This window comes from Dermochelys coriacea, chromosome 15, assembly GCF_009764565.3.
Source record: "Dermochelys coriacea isolate rDerCor1 chromosome 15, rDerCor1.pri.v4, whole genome shotgun sequence".
In the NCBI taxonomy this organism is placed as follows: Eukaryota; Metazoa; Chordata; order Testudines; family Dermochelyidae; genus Dermochelys; species Dermochelys coriacea.
Genome location: NC_050082.1, coordinates 6,593,238 through 6,606,291, shown reverse-complemented (window position 1 = coordinate 6,606,291; position 13,054 = coordinate 6,593,238). Strand labels below are relative to the sequence as shown.

The window sequence follows — 13,054 nt, the reverse complement described above, 5'->3', positions numbered from 1 at the left end:
ATCCCTCAAATCGTTGCAACTAATTCTTGAATTGGGAAATAAATGAATTATAATTATTACACGCACACTATTCTGGAGCTTTTCAGTACACACCAACACAAAGAGAGAGCTCGATTCCGCAGGACCGGCCCTAAAACACACAACCCGCAGTAAGCTCCCCCCCCTCCCCAAGCCCGGCATCTCTGAGTGTAACACTAAACCAAACCGACCGTTGAGTTCATTCAAAATTCATTAATAAGCTTATTACCAGCCGGTAAGTGTACAGGGCAGCGGGAAATGGGTCTAGCTTGGCCGGAGCAGCCCCCCCTGCATGGGAGCCTCAAAGCATTGACTCGGTAGTAGGGGTCAGAGTAACCTTTACACCGGGCTCTTTGAATTGGTTTGATTCATGTGGCTGCAGCAGCGGTAGGTCATATCGTCCATCAATTCCCCCCTTCCCCCCAGGAAAAGAAAACGGGGCTCAGCAATTAGTTTAGCGGGAACTTTCCAAGATCCCTTTGGGGTTTTCACACGGAGTGGGACCCGATCAGGGAGTGTAAGGAAACATATACGAGTCCATTGGCCGTTTACTCTTCTTTGTAGGGGAAAAGAAAGGGGAGCCGTCCCATGCAAAGAACCGGGACTGGGCGCCGGTCTCAGACCCGTGGTCTCCGGTACAATCGCTTGGGAAGAAGTAGTAAAGGAGCAATTAACAAACGGGGAGAGCGCAGGACCCGCGGGCTTGCTGGGTGCGTTCGCGAGGCGTGTGTGGCCGGTCTGTGTGGGCGTGTGTTTGTGTCTGGGCCTTTGTTAGTGTGGATGTCTGTGTTTGCCAAGGTGGGCGTGTTGCGTGCACATGTGGCTGTCGAGGCGTGTTTGTTTGTGTTCCTGTGTGCTTCATAACATTGCGGAGACAGCACACCCGGGAAAAGTCAATGCATTCACATAAGCCATCATTACAGGCTCAAAAATAAAACAATCGTCAGCGAAACCCTAACGACTCCAAGGGAGGAAAAGTGTCCTATGAAGGTAAAATAACTAACTCAGAGTTAAGCAAATAACCTTCCCACCACTCCCCGCCTGAAAGATGAGCTATTTTGGGAAGTAATCGTTTGATACCTTCCTTCAGTGATAGGGCTGCTTCCTACCTATGGCCCATGGCTATTTCTTGTCTGCATCTTTAGACGTAACAAAATCACTAAACTGAAAGACGTCATTTTAATCTGGGACAAACCCTCCACCGCTGCCCTGTCTACCAGGCAGGGATGGTAGATTAGCCTTAATTCGGGATTCGATGGTTACAGATGATTGGTGGTTTCATTACGTTTCACAAAGTTTGGGCGCATCTGTTCGGTTGAGGGGGCTGAATTCATTTATGACTGTTATAATAGAAAACATGTAGATCAGGCTCGATATTTGTATCAAACATCGTGACTAGATCTGGCCCGTTTAGTGTAGAATGACAGACCCCACCGAGACGTTTGGGTTCCTGTGACAATGGGGAATCTTTGATTGTGAAGCAAAGGTCGGAAAAGGAAGGTAGCTTTCCCCATCACGACCAAACTCTAGCGGGAAATGGAAACAATGTCAGTTTTCATTATTGTGCCATTGATGTCAATGACAATACTTCGGTTGAGTTATGAATCAATCAGATCCATATCTACCCTTCCATCTGTAGTGTTAGTACAGGTATATACGCTTCAGAAAAGACTCGCTACTTTCAAATTAAGAACCTGGAGTGTGTCCCCGTTTTGGCTTTCAGTTCCCCCTCCTTCAAGCCCCCTTGGGTACCCCTAGCTTCAATAATCTCTCCGTTTCTAACAGCAAAACTATTTCCCCCATGGCCATGCTGCATATGGGGTATCACTAATGAGAGGTTACAGGGTCAGGCGTCAGTAAAATGGTGGGAATAGAAACTATAAAGAAAGCAATCGGGTCTCTTTTCCGAAAAAAAAAATGGAGCGGGGGTGGGTGACCAGAAAGAACGCAAAAAAAATCGGTTTGGACCCCCCCAACCCGGCCTAGAAGCTAAACCATGTACTGCTTTTTACTACTACTATTATTATTTCTTCTTGTTATGATTATTTTAGTGCCCCGAAAGGCCATAAACGAATTTAAAAGACTGTGAGTGTATATAATTTAATGTGGTTGGCACCATTAAATAGTATGGGAGGGCAAAAGTGTCGGTACAAGACGCTCCAGAGCAAAGGGGGAAAGACTGTAACATGTCATGCTTCCAGGTTGGGAGAAACAGCAGTCTATAGACACAAGGGTGGGGGGAGGGGGGCGGAAGATATCCCTTTTGCAGCTGAAAATAGTGTATAAGAAGAATCAGCACTTCGGAGCCCGTACTGGGCAAATGACCAATTAGGGAATCTTTGTGAGATTCAGAAAAGCCCAGATAAGTATGTTTTATCAGCCTATAAAAATACCACTTTCACTTATCTGGAGCTACCTTCGCCACACAGCTGCAAAATATAAGAAGGAGGTGGGGGCAACTCTGTACTTGCATAGAGGAGGAGTTATGGAGTGTAACTGACGTCCGAGGGTTTGGAAATAAATGTTCTTTTTGCAGGGAGATCGTTTCCCCGAGATCAACATTTCAGGATTTTAGCTACCTAAAGCTCCCGCCGTTGGTGACATGTGTTTTAGGAGGTCTCACCCAAAAGTGCAGTTCTGTCAGTATGGAGGTGTGCCCTGCTCTCTCTGGGGGACTTGTCTGTATAGGAGAACGCTTGATGCCCTGTCTCAGGTCCACATACCAGACTGGGAATCAATCACACGAAGCAGAAGGGGGTGAATTCTCCAGGCAATGCAAATGTATGAGATGTATATGTGTGTAAACATGGATACACATCTTGTATGCATGGTATGTAGACTCATATACTTGGTGTGTCTGACACATGTATATACACCCATGCACGTGTGCACACACACACACGTGTGTATCTGTGTATATAGGCACACACACATACATATGTGTCTATATATGTATGGTATATACATACAAACACACATTTCTATGCACACATATACATGTATAAATATGTACTTTGGTATGGACACACATTTGTGTCTGTAATGTATCTGTCTGTGTATATATGCACACACATATGTTTGTGTGTATATATACAAATGTTGAGTGCATATGTATGTTTGTATGTATATGCACATACACACACACACATATATATAAAAACATCTAGGTACACATATACCTGCTCTCTCTCTCGCCACATACACACATCTCCATATTTTAGCAGTGATAAATATATATGGGTGATTATAGATAAAATATGAAATACATAATCACTGCTTATATATATCACTGCCAAAATATGGAGCTATATGTGTCTGTATGTATATGTGTGTCAGTATATATACATATATGTCTACATATATGTTCATAGATGTTTATATGCATATATATGTGTGTGTGTGTGTGTGTGTGTGTGTGTGTGTATACTTACAAAAATACATATGCATTCACATACACTCATGTATATGTGTACCTACATATATACCTATATATAAATATAGACAGAGGCATAAACAAATATATTTGTATGTATGTGTGTATATACAAAAGCACGTATTTATATACGTATAGGCATGTACGTATCTATGCATGTAGAGACATGTGTGGGTATATACACACTCAAACATACATCTCTCACCGATGTAAACATTCCCTACGATTGTTCAGAAAAAAATGTACTTACGCTCCTTGTTCTGAGTGATTCCAGTCTGGTATGTGAGTTATAGGAAAGCGATCACAAAGGTTTTCTATGCGGACCATTTAACCAAGGATAACGCCAGGCAAAGAGAATAGAGAACACTCCAGTCCCGACAAAACACCACAACTAGGGGAAAGATTGATGGAAATTGCAGGCAAATATCACATTTTCATTTTTCAAAAAACAAATTTGCCCACGTGCTGGCTCTGAGCTATAAGCAAACGTGACTAATACTTGCATGTGTGTACGTTTAACTGTCAGTGCAATGTTCTGCCCCTTGACTGGGGGCTCCTGGGATGTGAATAACTATACAAGGACCCCTGACACCTTACAGGTTTTCAGCACAGTAGCGGGAGAGTGCAGGGTTTGCAAAGGCAGTAAACGGGAGACATTTTAAAGGTAACTTGTCACACTCTGATTCGAACTTCTTTTCCCGAGTCTAGAGTTTGCGGCTGCAGTGCCTCTCTGGGTGCAGGGTGTAGCATTTAAAAATAAGACTTGGATGGAAAACTAAGATCAAGGTAAGTGACGCTCCCAAAATGCTGCTTTCTTTCCACTTCTGAATAAAGCAGGCTTTTGAAACCTGCAGGGAGACGGATTGTTAACTGGGCGCTCCTTAATTCCCGTTTAGCACACTCATATCCAGCATTTACGGAAGGAATTGCCCGTACTCTCTCTTTATATCAAGAAGAATCTATATCCAGCGATTAAAAATGAACCAAACAACTCAAAGAGCAGCTCGAGGGGTGGTAAAGCGTCGCAGCGCACTCTTGGTTTATGCTGGTAAGATTGTTTGTGGGTCTCTATCTCTCTTTTACTAAATGAGAGCTCCACTTATTTCAGGATTTAGCTGTTGGGAATCAGGTTCCCTGTATTCGGAGAGAGGTGGGAAGAATGTAACATTGGGTGAAAACTCTCTCCGGGCAAAAAGAAGTCAAGTAACAAATGTGTACAACAAAATCTGCGTTTCCTTACTGAGGATGTCTCATGATGCAACGTGTCTTTTGCTTAAAAAATACACCGGGAGACAGGAAACGGACATTTTCTAATCACGGGGGAAAGATGTAGCACCTCTATGGGTCTGAGTGCAACAGTGGGGACTGCCTGTCAGCCCGGGAGTGTTATAACGCAGCCCATCCGCCTCCTTGCCTGCCTGTCGGATTTGCCTGGTACCTTTTGCACAACTTTGCTGGAAGGACTTCTAAATTCTTTTCCAAATATAGCCCAGGAGCGACCCTCTTCCCTTCCACCCCTCCCTGCGCCTGCCCTTCACAAATATAAACCGCCAACTCCTAAGTCAGGCAAGGCAAAAAGTAGACAGAAAACTAATAATAACAACAATAAAAACAAACACCATGCAACCCCGGGGAAAAAATACAGAGCTAAATATTGCTGCATGTCTGTCAAATTTTATGACCTCTGATTGTTTCCTCCCATACCCTATCCCCAACACACACTTACTTACTTTATTCCTTGCATTGCAATCGGGCCAAGACATCCCTAGACTGTGAGTAGGTACACAGAATAAATTAGACTCAGAGTCACATATTCTGTGAAATACGATTCAAATGTAAGAAAAAAAAAGAGTTTTACCCAATGTTCTTGCGGCAACCAACAAGAAAAGCCATTCCAGTCCGCGGAAGGCAAATAAATGTGTAATTAGGCAAGCAAAGATTACATTTAAGATTAAATCTCAGATTACATTTACCCACATTCTCAATCTCACTATAATACGCTTTTATTTTGGCGAAATAAACCCCGTTCAGATGGTTTCTACGGGCAGCTTCCACAGCTGCGAAATAGGCTAACGCAACTTTCCGAAGGGAAGAAATAATGTGCAGTGATAGGGGAAAATCCAGCTTTGAAGGTTTTAAACATGCAAAGAATTGGTTTGTAGCTTTTTGATGTATAAAGCGGGATCAAACTATGAACCAGAAATAAAGAGAAGGGCATTTTGAACACCGTGTATTTTTATTAAATTATATTATTTCTTTATTTGTGGTTTTCATTAGTATTCTTTAAACTTCGGTGAGATTTTCTTTATATTTTCGATCCCATATATACCATATGAGGGGAAGGGTACTTAATTTATTTCAGTAAATCGGCCGATTGCATTTAAATCTTTTCTAATTCTGATCACTGAACTTAAAATAAAGACAGAAAAAGTTCTACGGAAAAGTAAAGCAAAGCAAACAAATTGCTGGATATTTAGTAGTCTGAATAAATGTAGATAGATAGATAGATAGATAGATAGATAGATAGATAGATAGATAGATAGATAGATAGATAGATAGATAACGAAAGAAACACCCGTGTTATCTCTAACTACAAATATTTCCATAATCAATATTAGATACGAATGTGGAATTAGCTACAATCAGCTGTATAAATAAACTATTTTATTTATTTTAATTATATCCACAAGAACATTGGTGGCTCTTTTAAAAATATATATATAACTTGTTGGATTTCAAAGGAAAATATGTCTTTGAATAAAATCAGAACCATGAACTTTTTCAAGTTATGTGAAAGGAGAAAGAACCTTCGGGCCGCAGAAAATATCTATTGTCTACACAGAAAAAGATCGATATGGTCTCCTACGTGTCCCTTTCCTTTCATTGTATTGACCTTCCTTAATTTGCAAATAGGCAGCCAGCAAAACTCAAGCAGCAGGTTTTATACTTGCAATGCAATTAACAATGCGCAGAACTCCGAAGTGACAGTTAAAATTGCAGTACTCTCTGCCTTTGGCCTTTCAAATGGCAATCCACCTCAGCCTTTTCACCGTCAAAAAGGGGAGCGAATTGGAGAAAAGCCTAGCGCTGCAATAGGTTCTTGTGCAGCTAGGTCACTTTTTTAAATTTATTTTTCATTATAAAATTCTTAAACTGTATTATTTCCCCCTCAGCTTTTATAGCAAGATCAAGGCAGGGATTTTTTTTAAGAGCTTTTCAGGTTAAACCTCTGAAAAGTTTGCAATTTGTTTGGTGCATTTTTTTTTTAAATAAAGAAATATTTGATTGCCTCCACTAGTTGAGGGGAATGGGGGTGGGAATTGATTCTAAATTTCTCTTTTATGTTGGGTCTGGTTTCTGGTGATTAAATTTCTCTCTTATGTGTACTGGACCTATGGACAATTGATTAATAACATGCCACTTGGCGCCAACACAGAGGCTCCAATGAGGTCCGAGGCCTTTAATCCGCAAGATGCTCAAGAGAACAGAGAGAAACAGAGCAGGACAAAACCAAAGCAACCTACATCAGCCTGCTGCTCTCCGGATTTTTTTTTTCTTCATCTATCCAGTATTTCCTGCTAAACTCGTAAACTTTATTTGATTTACAGCTATTTCATGAACCTGCTTAAACTAACATGTGTTCCGTCTTGTCCAACTGAACCATAAAAAACAATCTTGGATCCAAACAAGAATCTTTTTTTAATGTGTTATTAATGACAGAAAATAAGCATTGTCTTGAAAACTAGTTATCTAGGCCCCTGGCAGTATGGAAGTGTGGGTTCTACACGCAGTCAGAAGCGTTTTGAGTGTTTCAAGGTAAGGAGATTGTACCTAACAGAGGCTTATGTGTAAAAGTTTGGGATGGGTTAGGCTTTCAATGTGATCATTATTAATTAGGTATTGTTTATCACACACCCACCCACAAATGCATAGCAAAACAGACACAAACACCTATATATAGACACACACATGCAAAAATACACTCATACATACACACACACACAAAACCAGACCTCCCCCCCCCCACACACACACAAATAAGATGAAAGTGAGGATGAGATCCTTACTAAAAAAAACAACAACGCTATAGCTACCTCGTGATCAAACTGTCTGACGGAATTTTTAATTGATTTTTCCTACAGGGACATTTGCCCAAACTTGAGTGTGTATGTGGAATGAGTGCCTATACCCACGGATGCCCATATAAGCAGGAAAACCCCGAGAGATAGGGGAGATGCGGCCGCTTAAAATGGTTTTGCTCCTCAGTAAGAATATTTTTAAAGGAATTCTAGTCTCAAACATCTCTCCTGCCCAGGGAAACTCAACACGCTTTGGGTGAGGGAAGGGTGTTTATTTTTTTCCCCAAATGAAATTCCTGTTGGTTTGCTTTATAATTAGAGTCTGTTTTTTTTTAAAAAATAATCTATTACAATTTGGAGGGGAAATCGGGCCTTCCACAGGGAAATAAGAGGCAAAAGGAAACACCTATGTGCTGAGGTCTTGAGGCCAACTGAAAATTTGGTGCACGCTTTTAGCAAAAGGAAAGAGATTTTCCAAAGGTATTTATAATTGAGAGAGAGAGAGAGAGAGAGAGAGAGAGAGAGAGAGAGAGAGAGAGTTCAGTTATATTTCTGAGTACATATATTCGCTCAAATATTAACTGTAGAAAGATATTTTGCCTAAACACGATTGAAACTTCATCCTCTGGACACATGAATCACATATAATGTAATAGATGCATTCCACACCCAGTTTAAGATGTTATATGTATATGTATATTATTGAGTTGTTTATGCTATTTGGGAAGAAAGAAAGCAAGAAAGCAAGAAAGAAAGAAAGCTGGTTTCCCCAGATGACAAAGTTGTTTGAATGACCTTCACGTGTTCTCTTCCCCCCCCCCCCGACCAAGTGCTTGTCTTTCAGAAATAGCTGTACCGCAAATGGTATTAAGAGCCGTTCCTGACTCGTGTTATGGAAAAGGGAGAAAGAAAAATTGCAGGTGTCACTAGTGCAGCGTTTTTCAGTGAATGATTCTGACCACTTTACTTTGGTTTCCTCCCCCCCCCCCCCCAAGATCATTACAGAAGAGATCACTCTCAGGAAAAGGCACAGGGCACTGAAGACTTTAGCCCTCATTGCCCCTTTAACTTTCTTTCTGGGGCTGGAGTGATGGCCTTATCTTATTTTATTTTCTTCTTCAGACCAAGATAAAGTACTGATTGACACTGTGTTTGGCAATAGAAGATTAGCGTTGCTATTCTGGCATCATTAACATGCTTTTATCCAGCTGTAGCGTTAGTAATTGATTCAGGAGTTGGGGGGGCGGGGAAGAGAGGTTGTAATGGGGAGAGATGGATTCTATGCGGATAAACCCAACAAAGCATTACCTTAAATGACTCAAATTATTAAGGGTCTGGTTTAAATGCATAGAAGTTAGAGACATACTCTAGACTTACCCCATACCTTGTGCCTAGCACTGAAGCCCCTATGGGCTATGTACCCATAGAAATGCTCTCCACAGGAAAAACTCCTTGAGTTATGTACAGGAGGGCAAAATTAACCCTGCTTTTTCCTGGCTTTAAACCAGACCTTTAATACCATTTGAACTCTGGTTTATGCTCGCGCGTGTATTTAATTTCCGGGGGGATGGTTTCCTTAAGATCAAGGGAGGGAAAAATCTATCACTGAGATGTGTCTCATACTGAGCACTGAGCCAGATGAGCTCTGAATCAACAAATCCTTTATTTTTATTCCAATCTGTGTCTCTGACCCTTCATCTGAGAGTTATTGACAAAAGACCTTAACATTGGTGCGCTCTGTCCTATCAACAGGTATTTTAGTGACCCGTAATCAACAGATTGTGGCTATGAGAAAGCATAGTGTCTCCTTGTGGGTTCCAGTAGCCTGTGGTATCCATTTATTGTAAGGAGTCTTCTAATATGGTCAGGACAGATGACCAAGTTTTTTACATAACTATACCGTCAAACCCTACCATTAGGGGCAGTTTAGCCGTGGATTGTTGAGACCAGATTATTCTGGCCTCTGGACCGGTCTGTCATATCCGTGTACATTATTAGGGACTCAGTGTTGCACTTATTGACACAATAGCTACAACACTGTATATCCATGGGCCATTAGAAATATATCCTGCATAACCCCCGACGCATAGGCGCAGTTATGAACGCTCTGAAAAAGTAGCTACTGTATCTGCACAATATACTCTTTCTAAACCTCAGTGTATTTGCTATGTGCTTATTTTTCATTTTCCTAACTATGCTAAAGCTTCAGTTCGCACGGGGAATTAATGGACTGCAGGAAAACGTGTTTCTAAATATATATATATTTAAGTAAGGGGGGGGGGCGGGAAAGAGGAAAAAAAGCGCACTTGGAACCACAAACAAACAACATGTTGTCCACCTGTAATTTAAAAATGATCAACGCAGACTGCCCTAACCCCAGAAGTTTCACTTTAGAGCAGTCGAATTGTATACCACAGAAAAACGTGATCTTGTAATGGAAAGACTGACACGGCTTGAACCAGTGTGGGCGTTATTTCGACATAGGCATAACTGTGACTATCCTCGAATTAATGCATTAAGTCAAAGCCCCAACAATTTAGGAAAGAATGAAGTTCTTTAAATACTTAAGGAACTTTTAAGACATATTTCCACCGATGCATAAACAGACAGGTGTTGTAGCCAACTTCCAAGAAAGAAAAGAAAGAAAGAAATGGAAAACTAAAAAGAGCAGTAGTTATTTCTTGATACATTCCCAGTGCATTCTGGTACACTCCCTTATTTCATGAATATCATGCTGTTCCTAAAATGTTCAAATATCACCCTAAAATGTGAAAAAAAAGGGATCCCAGGTAGGCATTAGTTCTTTTTCTTGATATCTCGACCCACTGCAAGGCATCCGCTTTGCCATCTCTCTCTTTCCTTCCCTGAGTAAATATTTAGATAAACAAGTAACTGATGCGACTGACACAATATAAAGTTGTCAGATGAGCTGCATGGGTGCTGCCGCTGTTTCCAGCTAAATGGAATACCATTGTAATGTATGCGAGGCATTGTAGGCACTACAGGGTCCCCAAAGGTTCCCCCGTTCAAAGGTTATGTTTGTAGGCCTGACCCTGTAATCTTTACTCAGGCAACATGCTCATTGAAGTCAATGGGTGTTATTGCTGGAATAGAGAAGACAAGGATCCAGCGCTGTGAATTAAGTGAGAGAATGTCACAGTATGTACAGATGTATATGCACACACACACCCCCTACATATATACATACACAAAATGCGATTACCTTTGTATCTAAATATATGCGCACACACACGCCAAGTATGAGTAAACAAATGAGCAACAGAAGAAACACAATGTGTGTGTGTGTAGATATAGATGTATGTGCTGAGGTGCGCGCGGGGGTGCGAACCCATAGGCACACATATACGTATCTCCTGTTGCGTAGTTTTTAAGCATATTTGACATTGTCCGCGAACCCTAAAGGAAAATGGTCAAAAATCTCCAACCTGCTTCAGTAGAAAGGTTCCTTGCTGGAATGAAAAGGCAAAAAGTAAACTTGTTCATTGTCAAAAGAAAAGGAGTACTTGTGGCACCTTAGAGACTAACAAATTTATTAGAGCATAAGCTTTCGTGGGCTAAAACCCACTTCATCAGATGCATTGTCGACACTAGGAGTTGGTCTGATTATTTTAGTGTTGGGAAGAAGGCTTAAAAAGTAATTGCAGCTACTCTGTACCCCCTTCTCCTCTAGCTAATAGGAATTTGTAAATTTCAATATCTGGGTCGGGAGTGCGGGGGAATATCAGAACCAGTGCAGTGTGTGAAAGGACATTGTTTTCATTCTAAATAAAACAGCGTCAAGACCCTTCGAGATGAAGAGCACACTTAAAGTTAAAACTGAAATTGCATATATACACAAGTAAATGCCAGCTTCAGACTGATGCAGCCTAGGGCAAAGTAGGACCCACTGTAAAGCAAAACGTTTCTGGTGAGATTGTTGCTAAATTGTCCGATATTGGCTCTCCATAAAGAGGGACTAACTCCACTCCGGGCAAACGAGCGTGTTTGTGTATTATGAACTCGATCGGGGAGCACTGCGCCGGTTTTGCTGGTGATTAAAAGCGGCGATCGCCCTGTCGTGCAGATCTGTGGGGGTGTCCCCCCCCCAGAGTTGGGGTTGCATTGCTTTTTAACCGGCCCCCACTCTGTTCTGCTCTTGTTTGTTTGGAATGCTGAGGATGGGCTTGAAATGCTGCTTCGTTAGCTCAGTGAGTACCGGACGCACTAGCCCCAATATGGCTCTCTGGATGAAAATCTGGGGGGGTGGGGAGGCGGGGAACAAACTCAACCACCAGAAAAAGCCAGGTCACTTGCATGAAATAGGGGAAACTGTAGGGCAGAGAATCAGTGAAACAATAGCCGGGAAGCTCACTGGGTCTCTGCTGTATTCACTTACCTTGAAGTCCACAGATCCTGCCACAACTTCTTGCTTTGTAGCTAGGGTTTTCCTGAGGGCCGCAGGGTGTCCAATTTATTTCCTCTCCTCTTGATTTCTCTTCCGATCTCTCTCTCGCTCTGTTGGGGGACACAATGTTTAAGCATCTTTTGGAAAATCTTTGTGCCCCAGAGAGAGTGAGGTGAAATGCAACACAAAATTGGACCAGCTTAACAGATCTGTTTTACATGCCCTGGCTATTAATTTGCAGCGACTGATTAGAATTTGAGAGGAGAAGTAGTTTTTCGGGTCAGTTTCTTTTGTCAAGAAACAGCCTCGATTTACCATTTTTATTATCATGAATCCTGGCAGATAATAGTTCTCCGAAGCATACCCGAATCTGTGCCAATAACCAGGTTATCCTTTACTATACACAGCCCAGTGCCCTGGCTTTCAGAGACGCCTCAACATTCATTTGACAAGTTTTCCTATTAATACTAATTGTATATTTTTTAAAAGTAAGCTGCACCGTGCCAGTACCATTGGATTAAAGGAGTTGATCTTGGTTTGATAGTCATTTTCTGCTTCCATTCCAAGACAGAACTGGACTCTGATTTTCCAGTCCTTCCCCTTTAAATGTATTAAGCACGTTTGTTTGGTTATATCCCCCCCCCCCCCAGGCTGGCTGTATTTTGCATTGCACTGAGTGGTTTCTTTGCAAAGGGGGAAACCTAGCTGATAGGGCTTTAAAGGAAAAGAAGAATACAAATTAACCTTCCATTACTGCTGCAGTCAACCATGATAGAATGGGCCAGTTGCGTGTATGATGACGTCTCTGAGTCCTATAGGTGCAAGAGCTGGTGAGATAGCAGCTATCGCCTTGAACTCTCTTTATTTTATTGGAGTATGGCTGGTAATAAACAGTAATATTTAATTTGTCTGAGACCACAAATCGGCTTCTAGCTGGAAGGCTCCTTCTATATACAGTCCTATAGCGCCTGGACTTGAGGTCCTTTTCCTAGATTATTGTTTTTTCCAACCTGCAGAAGGAAATAAACGCGATTTATTTGCGTCGTTTTCAACTTTTCTTCAAGGTCCTTGAAAAAGCTAGTTTGGATTTGGAGAGGTGAGTGTTTACATTGCAATATT

The 13,054-nt window shown here is 41.5% G+C and overlaps 1 protein-coding gene and 1 long non-coding RNA gene across 3 annotated transcripts in view; one reads left to right on the top strand and one right to left on the bottom strand.

Moving 5' to 3' along the window:
- Window positions 1-3,707: 3,707 nt before the first annotated feature.
- On the bottom strand, window positions 3,708-12,151 carry LOC122456785. The gene is made up of 3 exons (XR_006275850.1): window positions 11,927-12,151; window positions 5,182-5,266; window positions 3,708-3,842 (listed from the first exon to the last, which is right to left on the bottom strand). It is a non-coding gene; the product is annotated as an uncharacterized LOC122456785 (long non-coding RNA).
- Window positions 12,152-12,822: 671 nt separating this feature from the next.
- TBX5 (T-box transcription factor 5) overlaps window positions 12,823-13,054 on the top strand; it is a 50,262-nt gene continuing 50,030 nt past the window's right edge. For both annotated transcript variants that reach the window (XM_038373879.2, XM_043498233.1), the window contains exon 1: window positions 12,823-13,031. The gene's annotated coding sequence lies outside the window, so the exon portion shown is untranslated. The remainder of the gene's footprint in view (window positions 13,032-13,054) is intronic.